The sequence below is a fragment of the Oncorhynchus keta genome, chromosome 19 (genome assembly GCF_023373465.1).
Source record: "Oncorhynchus keta strain PuntledgeMale-10-30-2019 chromosome 19, Oket_V2, whole genome shotgun sequence".
Classification (NCBI taxonomy): domain Eukaryota; kingdom Metazoa; phylum Chordata; class Actinopteri; order Salmoniformes; family Salmonidae; genus Oncorhynchus; species Oncorhynchus keta.
The window spans coordinates 77,424,044-77,443,041 of record NC_068439.1 but is presented as its reverse complement, the minus strand read 5'-3'; positions in this window follow the sequence as shown (position 1 = coordinate 77,443,041).

Sequence of the window (18,998 nt, the reverse complement as noted above, 5' to 3'; positions counted from 1 at the left end):
ATTATGCAAATGAAGGAGGCACCCGAGCAATTGCCCCGGTGATTATAAAGAAATGGAGGAGGAGCATCGCCCCGGTGATTATAAAGAAATGGGGGAGGAGCATCACCCCAGTGATTATTGAGAAATGGGGGAGGAGCATCGCCCCGGTGAATATAGAGGGGTGCGGTAGGAGCATCGCCCCGGTGATTATAGATAAATGGGGGAGGAGCATCGCCCCGGTGATTATAAAGAGGTGGGGAGAGAACAGCCTCTGGTCCCCCTACCATCACTATGAGGATATAAGGGAGCAATCTTGGCTGCTTGTTCTATATCTGAGAGTGAGAGAGAAAGATAGAGAGAGAGCGAGGGAGAGAGATAGAAAGAAAGAGAAGAGAGAGAGAGAGGGAGAGAGAGAGAGGGAGGGAGAGAGAAAGAGAGAGAAGGAGAGAGATAAAGAGAGAGAAGGAGACAGAGAGAGAGATAGAGAGAGGGAAGGAGGGAGAGAGAGATAAAGAGAAAGAAGGAGACAGAGAGAGTGAGAGAGAGACCGAGAGAGACCAAGAGAGACCGAGAGAGAGGGAGCAAGCCACCCTACCTCCCTCTCTCCCCCTTCCTAAACAAGACTAATAGGTCTAGAAGGAGGATGACAGCCACCCGTGTCACTTATCAGACTGTTGTTTAAGAGGGTTCGAATAAGAACAGTGACTGGATGGAATGATGAGGCAAGTCCATATTCAACGTCCACCATGTCTGAGGACGTTGGGAGATGAGGTGGAAACCGGACACTAGGGGCAACAGTGAGCGTTGTTACTTTCAAAGAGGCGTTGTGGATGGGGATGTTGGATGGGCTTAAGCATCTGCCTCTGGCTCTATTGGTTGCATTTTTGGAAAAAATAACGTTCCCGTAGTAAACGGGATATTTTGTCAGGACAAGATGCTAGAATATGCATATAATTGACAGCTTAGGATAGAAAACACTCTAAAGTTTCCAAAACTGTAAAAATATTGTCTGTGGGTATAACAGAACTGATATTGCAGGCGAAAGCCTGAGAAAAATCCAATCCGGAAGTGCCTCATGTTTTGAAAGCGCTGCGTTCCAATGCGTCCCTATTGAGCAGTGAATGGGCTAACAACCAGATGACTTTTTCTCCGTATTCCCCAAGGTGTCTACAGCATTGTGATGTAGTTTTACGCATTTATGTTGAAGAATACCCGTAAGCAGCTACATTGCGCAAGTGGTCACCTGATGGCTCCCAGAGTGATTCTCGCGTAAAATACAGAGGTAGCCATTATTCCAATCGGTCCTACTGAAAAACGAATTGTCCCGGTGAATATATTATCGAATTTATATTTGTAAAACACCTCGAGGATTGATTATAAACAACGTTTGCCATGTTTCTGTCGATATTATGGAACTAATTTGGAATATTTTTCGCCGTTTTCGTGACTGCAATTTCCGGGCGATTTCTCAGCCAAACGTGAAGAACAAACGGAGCTTTTTCGCTTACAAAAATAATATTTTTGGAAAAAAGGAACATTTGCTATCTAACTGGGAGTCTCGTGAGTGAAAACATCCGAAGCTCATCAAAGGTAAACAATTTAATTTGATTGCTTTTCTGATTTCCGTGACCAAGTTACCTGCTGCTAGTTGGCCAAAATGCTATGCTAGGCTATCGATAAACGTACACAAATGCTTGTCTAGCTTTGGCAGTAAAGCATATTTTGAAAATTTGATATGACAGGGTGATTAACAAAAGGCTAAGCTGTGTCTCAACATATTTCACTTGTGATTTTCATGAATAGGAATATTTTCTAGGAATATTTATGTCTGTTGCGTTATGCTAATTAGCGTCATTCGATGATTACGCTCCCTCATGCGGGATGAGGAGTCACTAGATGTTAAAGTTGTTTTTTATATTTGACATAAACCTTAACCCTAACCTTAACAATTCTGCATTAATGCCTAAAGTTTAACTTGGAACGATACAGAGAAGTAACCAAACATTTTGAAATTTGACGTTTGAGAAACATAGATGAACGTCTGATTATGACTTGAGACTGTGAGAGCTGGTTGTAATAGAGATGACAAAGGGGTTGGATTGAGGACAGTGATTGGATGTGATGATAGCGACAGAACATTGACATAACCAGGATGAATAATGAACTTCAGGTTGTCAATAAACTGGTGAGGGATCAAAGCTGTTGGCAGCTCCTATGTTTTCTACAAATCAAAACAGTATAATCAGTACTATAGTACCACAATACGACCCCAGAGTACGACGATATCCACTCCAGTACTGTCTCTTTACAGCCATTCAGACTCACATCCACTCCAGTACTGTCTCTTTACAGCCATTCAGACTCACATCCACTCCAGTACTGTCTCTTTACAGCCATTCAGACTCACATCCACTCCAGTACTGTCTCTTTACAGCCATTCAGACTCACATCCACTCCAGTACTGTCTCTTTACAGCCATTCAGACTCACATCCACTCCAGTACTGTCTCTTTACAGCCATTCAGACTCACATCCACTCCAGTACTGTCTCTTTACAGCCATTCAGACTCACATCCACTCCAGTACTGTCTCTTTCCAGCCATTCAGACTCACATCCACTCCAGTACTGTCTCTTTACAGCCATTCAGACTCACATCCACTCCAGTACTGTCTCTTTACAGCCATTCAGACTCACATCCACTCCAGTGCTGTCTCTTTACAGCCATTCAGACTCACATCCACTCCAGTACTGTCTCTTTACAGCCATTCAGACTCACATCCACTCCAGTACTGTCTCTTTACAGCCATTCAGACTCACATCCACTCCAGTACTGTCTCTTTACAGCCATTCAGACTCACATCCACTCCAGTACTGTCTCTTTACAGCCATTCAGACTCACATCCACTCCAGTACTGTCTCTTTACAGCCATTCAGACTCACATCCACTCCAGTGCTGTCTCTTTACAGCCATTCAGACTCACATCCACTCCAGTACTGTCTCTTTACAGCCATTCAGACTCACATCCACTCCAGTACTGTCTCTTTACAGCCATTCAGACTCACATCCACTCCAGTACTGTCTCTTTACAGCCATTCAGACTCACATCCACTCCAGTACTGTCTCTTTACAGCCATTCAGACTCACATCCACTCCAGTACTGTCTCTTTACAGCCATTCAGACTCACATCCACTCCAGTACTGTCTCTTTACAGCCATTCAGACTCACATCCACTCCAGTGCTGTCTCTTTACAGCCATTCAGACTCACATCCACTCCAGTACTGTCTCTTTACAGCCATTCAGACTCACATCCACTCCAGTACTGTCTCTTTACAGCCATTCAGACTCACATCCACTCCAGTACTGTCTCTTTACAGCCATTCAGACTCACATCCACTCCAGTACTGTCTCTTTACAGCCATTCAGACTCACATCCACTCCAGTACTGTCTCTTTACAGCCATTCAGACTCACATCCACTCCAGTACTGTCTCTTTACAGCCATTCAGACTCACATCCACTCCAGTACTGTCTCTTTACAGCCATTCAGACTCACATCTACTCCAGTACTGTCTCTTTACAGCCATTCAGACTCACATCTACTCCAGTACTGTCTCTTTACAGCCATTCAGACTCACATCCACTCCAGTGCTGTCTCTTTACAGCCATTCAGACTCACATCCACTCCAGTACTGTCTCTTTACAGCCATTCAGACTCACATCCACTCCAGTACTGTCTCTTTACAGCCATTCAGACTCACACTAGTGAGAGGTCGTGAGAGGTCGTGGCAGGAAGTGAGAGGTTGTGAGAGGTAGTGAAACGAAGGCTTGTACTTTAGGGAGCCCTAGGGCCCAGTCTCTGTAAAACCATTTCAGGGAGATTGGATGGAGAGACCAAGACATAGAGCATATAATAGTCAGTGTGTTGATGAGGGGATGGCGAGATGTAGAGGTGGGGAGTTGGATAGATGGAGAGATGTAGAGGTGGGGAGTTGGATAGATGGGGAGATGGAGAGGTGGGGAGTTGGATAGATGGAGAGATGGAGAGATGGGGAGTTGGATAGATGGAGAGATGGAGAGGTGGGGAGTTGGATAGATGGAGAGGTGGGGAGTTGGATAGATGGAGAGGTGGGGAGTTGGATAGATGGAGAGATGTAGAGGTGGGGAGTTGGATAGATGGAGAGATGTAGAGGTGGGGAGTTGGATAGATGGAGAGATGTAGAGGTGGGGAGTTGGATAGATGGGGAGATGTAGAGGTGGGGAGTTGGATAGATGGGGAGATGTAGAGGTGGGGAGTTGGATAGATGGAGAGATGGAGAGGTGGGGAGTTGGATAGATGGAGAGATGTAGAGGTGGGGAGTTGGATAGATGGAGAGATGGAGAGGTGGGGAGTTGGATAGATGGAGAGATGTAGAGGTGGGGAGTTGGATAGATGGAGAGATGTAGAGGTGGGGAGTTGGATAGATGGGGAGATGTAGAGGTGGGGAGTTGGATAGATGGAGAGATGGAGAGGTGGGGGAGTTGGATAGATGGAGAGATGTAGAGGTGGGGAGTTGGATAGATGGGGAGATGTAGAGGTGGGGAGTTGGATAGATGGCGAGATGTAGAGGTGGGGAGTTGGATAGATGGGGAGATGTAGAGGTGGGGAGTTGGATAGATGGGGAGATGTAGAGGTGGGGAGTTGGATAGATGGGGAGATGTAGAGGTGGGGAGTTGGATAGATGGGGAGATGGAGAGATGGGGAGTTGGATAGATGGAGAGGTGGAGAGGTGGGGAGTTGGATAGATGGAGAGGTGGAGAGGTGGGGAGTTGGATAGATGGAGAGATGGAGAGGTGGGGAGTTGGATAGATGGGGAGATGGAGAGATGGGGAGTTGGATAGATGGAGAGGTGGAGAGGTGGGGAGTTGGATAGATGGAGAGATGGAGAGGTGGGGAGTTGGAGAGGTGGGGAGTTGGATAGATGGGGAGATGGAGAGGTGGGGAGTTGGAGAGGTGGGGAGTTGGATAGATGGGGAGATGGAGAGGTGGGGAGTTGGATAGATGGGGAGATGGAGAGGTGGGGAGTTGGATAGATGGAGAGGTGGAGAGGTGGGGAGTTGGATAGATGGAGAGATGGAGAGGTGGGGAGTTGGAGAGGTGGGGAGTTGGATAGATGGGGAGATGGAGAGGTGGGGAGTTGGAGAGGTGGGGAGTTGGATAGATGGGGAGATGGAGAGGTGGGGAGTTGGATAGATGGGGAGATGGAGAGGTGGGGAGTTGGATAGATGGAGAGGTGGAGAGGTGGGGAGTTGGATAGATGGGGAGATGGAGAGGTGGGGAGTTGGATAGATGGGGAGATGGATAGATGGGGAGATGGAGAGGTGGGGAGTTGGATAGATGGGGAGATGGAGAGGTGGGGAGTTGGATAGATGGGGAGATGGAGAGATGGGGAGTTGGATAGATGGAGAGATGGAGAGGTGGGGAGTTGGATAGATGGAGAAGTGGGGAGTTGGATAGATGGGGAGATGGAGAGGTGGGGAGTTGGAGAGGTGGGGAGTTGGATAGATGGGGAGATGGAGAGGTGGGGAGTTGGATAGATGGGGAGATGGAGAGGTGGGGAGTTGGATAGATGGAGAGATGGAGAGGTGGGGAGTTGGATAGATGGAGAGATGGAGAGGTGGGGAGTTGGATAGATGGAGAGATGGAGAGGTGGGGAGTTGGATAGATGGAGAGGTGGGGAGTTGGATAGATGGGGAGATGGAGAGGTGGGGAGTTGGATAGATGGGGAGATGGAGAGGTGGGGAGTTGGATAGATGGGGAGATGGATAGATGGGGAGATGGAGAGGTGGGGAGTTGGAGAGGTGGGGAGTTGGATAGATGGGAGATGGAGAGGTGGGGAGTTGGATAGATGGGGAGAGGGAGAGGTGGGGAGTTGGATAGATGGGGAGATGGAGAGATGGAGAGGTGGGGAGTTGGATAGATGGAGAGATGGAGAGGTGGGGAGTGGGATAGATGGGGAGATGGAAAGGTGGGGAGTTGGATAGATGGTGAGATGGAGAGGTGGGGAGTTGGATAGATGGGGAGATGGAGAGGTGGGGAGTTGGATAGATGGAGAGATGGAGAGGTGGGGAGTTGGATAGATGGGGAGATGGAGAGGTGGGGAGCTGGATAGATGGGGAGATGGAGAGGTGGGGAGTTGGATAGATGGAGAGATGGAGAGGTGGGGAGTTGGATAGATGGAGAAGTGGGGAGTTGGATAGATGGGGAGATGGAGAGGTGGGGAGTTGGATAGATGGGGAGATGGAGAGGTGGGGAGTTGGATAGATGGAGAGATGGAGAGGTGGGGAGTTGGATAGATGGGGAGATGGAGAGGTGGGGAGCTGGATAGATGGGGAGATGGAGAGGTGGGGAGTTGGATAGATGGAGAGATGGAGAGGTGGGGAGTTGGATAGATGGAGAAGTGGGGAGTTGGATAGATGGGGAGATGGAGAGGTGGGGAGTTGGAGAGGTGGGGAGTTGGATAGATGGGGAGATGGAGAGGTGGGGAGTTGGAGAGGTGGGGAGTTGGATAGATGGGGAGATGGAGAGGTGGGGAGTTGGATAGATGGGGAGATGGAGAGGTGGGGAGTTGGATAGATGGAGAGGTGGGGAGTTGGATAGATGGGGAGATGGAGAGGTGGGGAGTTGGATAGATGGGGAGATGGAGAGGTGGGGAGTTGGATAGATGGAGAGATGGAGAGGTGGGGAGTTGGATAGATGGGGAGATGGAGAGGTGGGGAGTGGGATAGATGGGGAGATGGAGAGGTGGGGAGTTGGATAGATGGCGAGATGGAGAGGTAGGGAGTTGGATAGATGGAGAGGTGGGGAGTTGGATAGATGGGGAGATGGAGAGGTGGGGAGTTGGATAGATGGGGAGATGGGGAGTTGGATAGATGGAGAGATGGAGAGGTGGGGTGTTGGAGAGATGGAGAGGTGGGGAGTTGGATAGGTGGAGAAGTGGGGAGTGGGATAGATGGGGAGATGGAGAGGTGGGGAGTTGGATAGATGGGGAGATGGAGAGGTGGGGAGTTGGATAGATGGGGAGATGGAGAGGTGGGGAGTTGGATAGATGGGGAGATGGAGAGGTGGGGAGTTGGATAGATGGAGAGGTGGGGAGTTGGATAGATGGAGAGATGGAGAGATGGAGAGATGGAGAGGTGGGGAGTTGGATAGATGGAGAGGTGGGGAGTTGGATAGATGGAGAGGTGGGGAGTTGGATAGATGGGGAGATGGAGAGGTGGGGAGTTGGATAGATGGATAGATGGAGAGGTGGGGAGTTGGATAGATGGAGAGGTGGGGAGTTGGATAGATGGGGAGATGGAGAGGTGGGGAGTTGGATAGATGGGGAGATGGAGAGGTGGGGAGTTGGATAGATGGAGAGATGGATAGGTGGGGAGTTGGATAGATGGATAGATGGAGAGATGGATAGGTGGGGAGTTGGATAGATGGAGAGATGGATAGGTGGGGAGTTGGATAGATGGGGAGATGGAGAGGTGGGGAGTTGGATAGATGGAGAGATGGATAGGTGGGGAGTTGGATAGATGGGGAGATGGAGAGGTGGGGAGTTGGATAGATGGAGAGATGGATAGGTGGGGAGTTGGATAGATGGGGAGATGGAGAGGTGGGGAGTTGGATAGATGGAGAGATGGAGAGGTGGGGAGTTGGATAGATGGAGAGATGGATAGGTGGGGAGTTGGATAGATGGAGAGATGGATAGGTGGGGAGTTGGATAGATGGGGAGATGGATAAATGGGGAGATGGAGAGGTGGGGAGTTGGATAGATGGAGAGATGGGGACTAAGCAAAGAGAATGCCCAGATGATGCATCTCTTAGACCCTAGATGAGTATTGTGAAATTAGCCGCTGTAGAAGACTGGCATGAGGTTTTCTCTATTCTCGAGGAGAGAGAGAGAGAAAGAGAGAGAGAGAGAGCGACAGACAGACAGACAGACAGACAGACAGACAGACAGACAGACAGACAGACAGACAGACAGACAGACAGACAGACAGACAGACAGACAGACAGACAGACAGAGAGAGTGAGTGTAACGTATGTTGTTTGAAGGAGACCAAGGCGCAGCGTAATTTGTGGTCATCATATAGGCTACAAGACCTGTCCATAAACAAGATCCCACTACATAGGTGGGGGAAAAGGCTACCTAAGTATGATTCCCAATCAGAGACAACGAGAGACAGCTGCCTCTGATTGGGAGCCACACTCGGCCAAACACAAAGAAATACAACACATAGAATGCCCACCCCACATCACACCCTGACCTCACCAAATAGAGAAATAAAACGGCTCTCTAAGGTCAGGGTGTGACAGTACCCCCCCCCAATGGTGCGGACTCCCGGCCACAAACCTGAACCTATAGGGGAGGGTCTGGGTGGGCATCTACCCTTGGCGGCGGCTCCGGTTTGGGGCGTAGCCCCCGCTCCGCCTGCTGATCCCTCCGCTTTTGTGGCGCCACTGGGAACCCTCTCTGCAGGCCCCGGAACGGGGATCCTCGTTGCAGGTCCCGGACTGGGGACCCTCTCCACAGGCCCCGGACTGGGGATCCTCGTTGCAGGTCCCGGACTGGGGACCCTCTCCACAGGCCCCGGACTGGGGACCCTCGCTGCAGGCCCCGGACTGGGGACCCTCGCTGCAGGCCCTGGACTGGGGACCCTCGCTGCAGGCCCCGGACTGGGGACCCTCGCTGCAGGCCCCGGACTGGGGACCCTCGCTGCAGGCCCTGGACTGCGGATCAATGCTGGAGGCTTCATGCCATCGATCCTCACTGCAGGCTCCGGGCCATGGATCATCACTGGAGGCTCTGTGCCATGGATCATCACTGGAGGCTCCGGGCCATGGATCATCACTGGAGGCTTCGAACCGTGCATCATCACTGGAGGCTTTGAGCAGTGGATCATCACTGGAGGCTTCGAGCCATGGATCATCACTGGAGGCTTCCTACGTGGAGCCAGAACAGGTCTCACCGGACTGGGGAGATGCACTGGAAGCCTGGTGCGTGGAACAGGCACCGGATACACTGGGCCGTGGAGGCGCACTGGAGGTCTCGAGCGTAGAGCCGGCACAACCCATCCTGGCTGGATGGTTACTTTCGCCCGGTAAATGCAGGGCGCTGGCACAGGACGCACTGGGCTGCGCAGATGCACCGGAGACACAGTGAGCAGAGCCGGCGCAGGATATCCTGGGCCGGTGAGAAGGACTGGAGGCCAGGCGCACTGAGCCGGCACCATCCGTCCTGGCTGGATGCCCACTGGAGACACCGTGTGCTTTACCGCATAACACGGTGCTTGACCAGTACCACGCTCCTTGCCGTGAACACAGGGAGTTAGCTCCTCCTACCTCCCCGTGTGCCCCCGCCAATTTATTGTTTGGAGTAGCTTCCCGGTCTTCCTTGCCAGCCTTGACCTTATGTAACCCTGGTCCCCTTGACTAGCTGCTTCCGTCTCCTCCCTTGGACAGTGATACTCTACAGCCTGCGCTCAGGGACCCTTGCCTTCCAGTATCTCCTCCCATGTCCACTCCTCCAGAAAACGCTGCTTGGTCTTTTTGTGGTGGGATCTTCTGTAACGTACGTTGTTTGAAGGAGACCAAGGCGCAGCGTAATTTGTGGTCATCATATGTTTTTAAATGAGAACCAGCAACAAAATAACAAAGTGAAACCAAATCGAACGTACCGTTCCTGAGACTACAAGAGCTGTACAAAAACAAGATCCCACAAGATAGACAGCTGCCTCTGTTTGGGAACCACACTCGGCCAAGCACAAAGAAATACAAAACATAGAATGCCCAACCCACATCACACCCTGACCTCACAAAATAGAGAAATAAAACAGCTCTCTAAGGTCAGGGCGTGACAGAGATAGACAGAGAGACAGAGAGACAGAGAGAGAGAGCGCGCGAGAGAGAGACAGAGAGTGTGTGTGTGTATGAACTCACAAATCACAGTTTGTGTTGTCAGTCTTGACATTCTCCAACACTTTCTCTCTAAACTGCAAATAATTGTCTCCCATAATCTCATTTGAGTAGGATTGGATTTTACGGTAGTTCTTCCACACAACGTTATCATCCTATTACCTCACGCTAGGTTGCATTTGAAATACAGGTTACAACGTTTTTCATCATGAATGTTGTTCTGGAGGCAGCTGGCCCATCTAATGGAAATTGGTCAATTCTGTCTCCAGGACAAGACTCATCCCAATAAACTTCAACCTGCATCTGAAATGGCACTCTATGTCCCATGTGGAGCACTACATTAGACAAGTCCCATGTAGGCCTTTTCAGATGCATCCCAAGGGTTGTCCTCTCCTCTCCTAGTCTATTCCCAGACACATCAGTCCCAGCTGGTTGCTCTGTCCTCCACCTCTATCTTTGACACTTTGCTCTCCACCACAACCTAGAAGCACTCCGCTCCGCTTTGCCTGATTGGAGCCATTTGCATTGGACACCTCCTCTGCATACTGATTGATGGGTCTAATCGGCGAATCAGGAGGAGCGTTCACACATCAATCTATGTCACTCCTAGACCTTTCTTTTCCAGGCATGGGACCTCCAGGGGAGGGGAGGAGAGGGGGAGGAAAGAAAAGGAGGAGAGGATAGGAGAGAGGGGAGGGGAGGAGAGGGGGAGGAGAGGAGAGGAGGAGGAGGAAAGAAAAGGTGGGAAGGATAGGAGAGAGGGGAGGGGAGGAGAGGGGGAGGAGAAGATAGGGGAGAGGAGAGGAGAGGAGAGGAGAGGAGAGGAGAGGAGAGGAGAGGAGAGGAGAGGAGAGGAGAGGAGAGGAGAGGAGAGGAGAGGAGAGGAGAGGGAGAGGAGAGGAGAGGAGAGGAGAGGAGAGGAGAGGGGAGGGGGAGGAGAAGATAGAGGAGAGGAGAGGAGAGGAGAGGAGAGGAGAGGAGAGGAGAGGAGAGGAGAGGAGATGAGAGGAGAGGAGAGGAGAGGAGAGGAGAGGAGAGGAGAGAAGAGGAGAGGGGAGGAGAAGATAGAGGAGAGGAGATAGAGGAGAGGGAGAGGAGAGGAGAGGAGAGGAGAGGAGAGGAGAGGAGAGGAGAGGAGAGGAGAGGAGAGGAGAGGAGAGGAGAGGAGAGGAGAGGGAGGAGGACCTCAGATTTTTTTTTAATGTTGTATCTTAACTTACTGTACAGCATTAGAATAATAAACTGAACAAATATATGAACACAACACGTGAAGTGTTGGTCCCATGTTTCATGAGCTGAAATAATAGATCCCAGAAATGTTCCATATTTGTGCACAAATGTGTTTACAGCCCTGTTAGTTAGTTTCTCCTTTGACAAGATGATCCATCCACCTGACAGGTGTGGAATATCAAGAAGCTGATTAAACAGCATGATTATTACCAGAGGTGTGGACTCGAGTCACGCGACTTGGACTTGAGTCAGATTTGAGTCACAAATATGACGGCTTGCAACTCGACTTTGACTTTAACATCAATGACTCGTGACTTAACTTGGACTTGAGCCTTTTGACTCGACCTGACCTTGATACCCTCTCCAAGCCTCTCCAACCCTCCCCAAGCCTCTCCAACACTCCCCAACCCTCCCCAACCCTCTCCAACCCTCCCCAAGCCTCTCCAACACTCCCCAACCCTCCCCAACCCTCTCCAACCCTCCCCAACCCTCTCCAACCCTCCCCAACCCTCTCCAACCCTCTCCAACCCTCCCCAACCCTCCCCAACCCTCCCCAACCCTCTCCAACCCTCTCCAAGCCTCCCCAACCCTCTCCAACCCTCTCCAACCCTCCCCAACCCTCCCCAACCCTCCCCAACCCTCCCCAACCCTCCCCAACCCTCCCCAACCCTCTCCAACCCTCCCCAACCCTCCCCAACCCTCCCCAACCCTCTCCAACCCTCCCCAACCCTCCCCAACCCTCTCCAACCCTCCCCAACCCTCCCCAACCTCCCCAACCCTCCCCAACCCTCTCCAACCCTCTCCAACCCTCTCCAACCCTCCCCAACACTCCCCAACCCTCCCCAACCCTCTCCAACCCTCTCCAACCCTCCCCAACCCTCTCCAACCCTCTCCAACCCTCCCCAACCCTCCCCAACCCTCCCCAACCCTCCCCAACCCTCTCCAAGCCTCCCCAACCCTCTCCAACCCTCTCCAAGCCCAAATATTAAACATGATGCTATTAAAAAAACGTGTGCAGCGCATCAACTCTTCCTTTAACAGATTACAGTTTGAATCGGACAGCAGCCAATCAAATTGTGCCAGCTGAGAAAAAGTTGTGCGAGGCAGTGCAGAGGAACGTCGAGGAGTGAATTCAGATGGAGCTCTTGGAAAGATGATTCCCCAAATGATTATTTTCGGATATAAAGACGACACTGTATCAACAAAAAAACGGATTGCAACTTGCAAAACATGCAGGAAGAAAAGGACAGACAGAGGCGCAACAACTTCCAACTTTTCAACTGTTCAACATTTGAAGCTGCACAAAGAACGGTAAGTTGTGGCTAATACAGCCGACAGCTATACACAAAGAACGGTAAGTCGTGGCTAATACAGCCGACAGCTATATATTTTATTACTTTACTAGTATCGTGTAGGCTAACGTAATGTTAAATCAATGAGCCTCCACACACTCAGTCAGTGCGGGAACGTGATCATTGCACCCAAGATTGTGCTACAACTGGCTAGGCAGTTGGGAGCCTAAATCCTGCCTGATGTTACTGCTGTTCCTAAAACCATTGACATACGTCAGCCTACTGTAACCACACACAGAGAGGGCGTGGGGTGGGTGGGTGTGTGTGTGTGTTAAGGTTGGGCGATTGTGTACAAGCCGACATCGCCCGATTGCGCCCCCATAGAAATCCTCAATAGTCGATCGCTATGGGGGGGGTCATGGCTACCCATGTGTTTCCATGGAAATATAAAGTTTATTTGGAAAGTAATAATACATATATTTTTTAGAGTATTCATGATTTGCGTAAATGTAATATACTAACTATTACTCTTGTGAAAAATATGAAATGGTATTACATTTGGTGAAGAGCACATTAGGACTTGTTAAGGACTCAAAACTAATAGTTTTGGACTAGAGACTTGACTTGAGACTTGTCTGTCTTGACTTGAGACTTGACTTGGGACTTGAGAGCTAAGACTTGAGACTTACTTGTGACTTGTAAAACAATGACTTGGTCCCAACTCTGATTATTACTCAGGTGAACCTTGTGCTGGGGACAATAAAAAGGTATTTCTAAAATGTGCAGTTTTGTCACACAAACACATTGCCACAAATGTCTCAAGTTTTGAAGGCCCGATTTGGTCCTGCCGTACATATCTACACGTAAGCTATGGTCACAAGACACAGGCATCCTAGAATTTCTAAGCAAGCAGCTGGAGGCAGGGCTTTGTCCTATAGAGCTCAATTTTTTACGGAATGGTCTGCCTATCCATGTGAGAGACGCAGACTCGGTCTCGACCTTTAAGTCTTTATTGAAGTGTAGTCTGTCCCAGGACTGTGAAGGTGAATGGAAAGGCACTGGAGCAACAAACCACCCTTGCTGTCTCTGCCAGGCCAGTTCCCCTCTCTCCACTGGGATTCTCTGCCTCTAACCCTATTACATGCGCTGAGTCACTGGCTTACTGGTGCTCTTCCATGCCGTCCCTAGGAGGGGTCTGTCACTTGAGTGGAGGACCATGCCTCGGGACTACCTGGCCTGATGATTCCTTGCTGTCCCCAGGCTACCTGGTCGTGCTGCTCCAGTTTCAACTGTACTGCTTGCGGCTATAGACAACAGGTGCGGTAGAGATACTCTGAATGATCGGCTATGAAAGGCCAACTGACATTTACTCCTGAGGTGTGATTATTAGTATCTGACCCTGCTGGTCATCTATGAACATTTGAACATCTTGGCCATATGAACATCTTGGCTATTTGAACATCTTGGCCAATGTTGTTTTAGAGAATTTGTCAGTACGTCCAACCGGCCTCACAACCCCGCCAGTCCAGGACCTCCGCATCCGGCTTCTTCTGAGACCAGCCACTGTCTATAATAAAGCCCTTTTGTTTCTCCTTCTGATTGGCTGGGCCTGGCTCCCCAGTGGGTTGGCCTATGCCCTCCCAGGACCCCCCAGGGCTGCGCACCTGCCCAGTCATGTGAAATTGACAGATTAATTTATTTATTTCAATTGACTGATTTCCTTATTTAAACTGTAACTCAATAAAATTGCTGAAATTGTTGCATGTTGCGTTTTATATTTTTGTTCAGCGTAGACAAGGTGCCGTTTTGAAATGTGGTTGTGCATCAGCAGTCACTAAATTACCCATGGCAGCTAACCATGATCATATTGTCCTGAACAGGCATTACACCTGAGAGTGGTGTGTGTGTGTGCGTCTATGTGTGTGTGTGTGTGTGTGTGTGTGTGTGTGTGTGTGTGTGTGTGTGTGTGTGTGTGTGTGTGTGTGTGTGTGTGTGTGTGTGTGTGTGTGTGTGTGTGTGTGTGTGTGCGTCTATGTGTGTGTGTGTGCGTGTGTGTGTGTGCGTCTATGTGTGTGTGTGTGTGTGTGCGTCTATGTGTGTGTGTGTGCGTGTGTGTGTGTGCGTCTATGTGTGTGTGTGTGTGTGTGTGTGTGTGTGTGTGTGTGTGTGTGTGTGTGTGTGTGTGTGTGTGTGTGTGTGTGTGTGTGTGTGTGTGTGTGTGTGTGTGTGTGTGTGTGTGTGTGGGTGTGTGTGTGTGTGTGTGTGCGAGTGTATGTGTGTGTGCGCCCGTGTGTGTGTGTGTGTGGGCGTGTGTGTGGGCGTGTGTGTGTGTGTTTATATATAGAATTTGTGTATTAAGTTGTACTCCTACTCCTACCTACCTGTGACACCTTCATCTGACAGAAACCTCAGATTCTTTCTCACCTAGTATTTACTGATGGTTTCCAGATATGAAGAAAAGGTTGTTTGATGTGATTAAAACATATAAAGCTAATTTTACATGAGATACAGTATGAAACATTGCTCAAATCAAATTCAACTCGAGGGAGTGCTCGATTCCCATATTGCATCATTTTCGCCCTACAGTGGGATTTAAATTTGAAGGCAGTGTTTCCGCTTTCGTGGAGTCTGTATTCACTGTAAACGCTGCCTATATCGGCTGATTCTGAAATGACCTTTACATTTAAATCGAGCTATAGCGCGGAACTTCCGTCAGACGGATTGAATTGAGCCCTAATTCATACATTCACATATTAAGGGTCAATCTGTGTCATTTAATAACCAAAATGGCATCTATATGAGATACTCTATTAGTTATGATAGAGGTTAAGAACATTACAAAGGGTTTTGAGTTGAATAAAAACATGCTTCTCTGTTCCACCCTCTTGGAGAGAAACAGACTAGTACACAAACAAACAAATCAATTCCACCATGAGAACACGAGGTAATACAGTACAGATTCACTCTAGTATAACTTCACACAGAACCTGGAAAATAGTGAATGCACTGTAACCTTCTGGATTTTATCATTACATTATGTTCTATAAAATCACTTCCTCCTTCAATGTACAGCCCGACAAAAGAAGGAGCTCATGTTCCACTAAAATGTTTAGAGGAGAACAAGAGAGAGAGAGGAGAATGAGAGAGAGAGAGAAAGGAGAATGAGAGAGAGAAAGGAGAACGAGAGAGAGAGAGGAGAACGAGAGAGAGAAAAAGGAGAACGAGAGAGAGAGAGAGGAGAACGAGAGAGAGAGAGAGAGAGAGAGAGGAGAACGAGAGAGAGAGGAGAACGAGAGAGAGGAGAACTAGAGAGAGAGAGCGAGAGAGAAAGGTCTGGGGTCCGCTCACCAACCAAGACTTCACAAAATGGGACAAACACCAAATTGAGACTCTGCACGTAGAATTCTGCAAAAAATATCCTCCGTGTACAACGTAGAACACCAAATAATGCACGCAGAGCAGAATTAGGCCGATACCCACTAATTATCTAAATCCAGAAAAGAGACGTTAAATTCTACAACCACCTAAAAGGAAGCGATTCCCAAACCTTCCATAACAAAGCCATCACCTACAGAGAGATGAACCTGGAGAAGAGTCCCCTAAGCAAGCTGGTCCTGGGGCTCTGTTCACAAACACAAACACACCCTACAGAGCCCCAGGACAGCAGCACAATTAGACCCAGCATGGCACCGACTGGTTGGCATCACTCACTCGGGCCCAGGGGTATTACAGTGGAAGGGGGCACCTCCTTACCAGACTACATTATTAGTAGTGGTTATGTCTTCCATTACTCAGGACTGGTGTCTGGTCACAGCCTCATTGGAAAGAATTAACAAAAAAACAGAGCAAACTAAAATGCTATTTGGCCTTAAACAGAGCGTACACAGTGGCAGAATACCTGACCACTGTGACTGACCCAAACTTAAGGAAAGCTTTGACTATGTACATACTCAGTGAGCATAGCCTTGCTATTGAGAAAGGCTGCCGTAGGCAGACATGGCTCTCAAGAGAAGACAGGCTATGTGCTCACTGCCCACAACATGAGGTGAAAACTGAGCTGCACTTCCTAACCTCCTGCCCAATGTATGACCATATTAGAGAGACATATTTCCCTCGGATTACACAGATCCACAAAGAATTCGAAAACAAATCCAATTTTGATAAACTCCCATATCTACTGGGTGTAATTCCACAGTGTGCCATCACAGAAGCAAGATTTGTGACCTGCCACAAGAAAAGGGCAACCAGTGAAGAACAAACACCATTGTAAATACAACCCATATTTAAGCTAATTTATTTTCCCTTGTGTACTTTAACCATTTGTACATTGTTACAACACTGTATATATATATATATATAATATGACAATTGTATTGTCTTTATTGTTTTGAAACTTCTGTATGTGTAATGTTTACTGTTCATTTTTATTATTTATTTCACATATGTTTATTATCTACCTCACTTGCTTTGGCGATGTTAACACACGTTTCCCATGCCAATAAAGCCCCTTGAATTGAATTGAATTGAGAGAGAGAGAGAGAGAGAGAGAGAGAGAGAGAGAGAGAGAGAGAGAGAGAGAGAGAGAGAGAGAGGGAAGAGAGAGAGAGAGGCGAGAGGGGAGAGAGAGAGAGAGAGAGAGAGAGAGAGAGAGAGAGGAAGAGAAAGAGCGAGAGGAGGGAGTGAGAGAGAGAGAGAGAGAGGAAAGAGAGGAAAGAGAGAGGAGAGAGTGAGAGAGAGAGAGAGAGAGAGAGAGAGAGAGAGAGAGAGAGAGAGAGAGAGAGAGAGAGAGAGTGAGAGAGAGAGTGAGAGAAGGAGAGAGAGAGAGAGAGAGAGAGAGAGAGAGAGAGAGAGAGAGAGAGAGAGAGAGAGAGAGAGAGAGAGAGAGAGAGAGAGAGAGAGAGAGAGAGAGAGAGAGAGAGAGACAGAGAGAGAGAGTGAGAGAAGGAGAGAGAGAGAGAGAGAGAGAGAGAGAGAGAGAGAGAGAGAGAGAGAGAGAGAGAGAGAGAGGAAAGAGAGAGGAGAGAGTGAGAGAGAGAGAGAGAGAGGAAAGAGAGGAAAGAGAGAGAGAGAGAGAGAGAGAGAGAGAGAGGAAAGAGAGGAAAGAGAGAGAGAGAGAGAGAGAGAGAGAGAGAGAGAGAGAGAGAGAGAGAGAGAGAGAGAGAGAGAGAGAGAGAGTGAGAGAGAGAGTGAGAGAAGGAGAGAGAGAGAGAGTGAGAGAGAGAGAGAGAGAGAAGGAGAGAGAGAGAGAGAGAGAGAGAGAGAGAGAGAGAGAGAGAGAGAGAGAGAGAGAGAGAGAGAGAGAGGAAGAAAAGTTTAATACCTCCACATCTCTTAATGACAGCACTAGTAATTAGAGCGACTGCGTTTTTCTGTAGCCGCGAGTCAGAGGAAAACAAATAAAGGCGCTCGATATAGAACCCTTATTAGACGTCGAGTCCCTGAACAATTAAAGTGTTTCTACTAGAGATTCTGACTGAACTATCCAATGGGATGCCGCCGTTCACCGTGAGTTTAGGTGGTCTTGACTTTAGTGGTGGTTCCTTCCACGGCTGTTTTGTGATTTCTTTTCTTTTTTTTCTTCCTCTCGTTTCTTTCAGTCTTGTTTAAACCGGTCTTGTTTAAACCAGTCTTGTTTAAACCAGTCTTGTTTAAACCAGTCTTGTTTAAGCCAGTCTTGTTTAAGCCAGTCGTGTTTAAACCAGTCGTGTTTAAGCCAGTCTTGTTTAAGCCAGTCTTGTTTAAGCCAGTCTTGTTTAAACCAGTCGTGTTTAAACCAGTTCGTGTTTTTTCCAGTCTTGTTTAAGCCAGTCTTGTTTATACCAGTCTTGTTTAAACCAGTCTTGTTTAAGCCAGTCCTGCTTAAGCCAGTCTTGTTTAAACCAGTCTTGTTTAAACCAGTCTTGTTTAAACCAGTCTTGTTTAAGCCAGTCTTGTTTAAACCAGTCTTGTTTAAACCAGTCTTGTTTAAGCCAGTCGTGTTTAAACCAGTTCGTGTTTTTTTCCAGTCTTGTTTAAGCCATTCTTGTTTATACCAGTCTTGTTTAAACCAGTCTTGTTTAAGCCAGTCTTGTTAAAGCCAGTCTTGTTTAAGCCAGTCCTGCTTAAGCCAGTCTTGTTTAAGCCAGTCTTGTTTAAGCCAGTCTTGTTTAAGCCAGTCTTGTTTAAGCCAGTCTTGTTTAAACCAGTCTTGTTTAAGCCAGTATTGTTTAAACCAGTCTTGTTTAAGCCAGTCTTGTTTAAACCAGTCTTGTTTAAGCCAGTCTTGTTTAAGCCAGTCTTGTTTAAGCCAGTCTTGTTTAAACCAGTCTTGTTTAAACCAGTCTTGTTTAAACCAGTCTTGTTTAAGCCAGTCTTGTTTAAGCCAGTCGTGTTTAAACCAGTCGTGTTTAAGCCAGTCTTGTTTAAGCCAGTCTTGTTTAAGCCAGTCTTGTTTAAACCAGTCTTGTTTAAGCCAGTCTTGTTTAAACCAGTCTTGTTTAAACCAGTCTTGTTTAAACCAGTCTTGTTTAAGCCAGTCTTGTTTAAACCAGTCGTGTTTAAGCCAGTCTTGTTTAA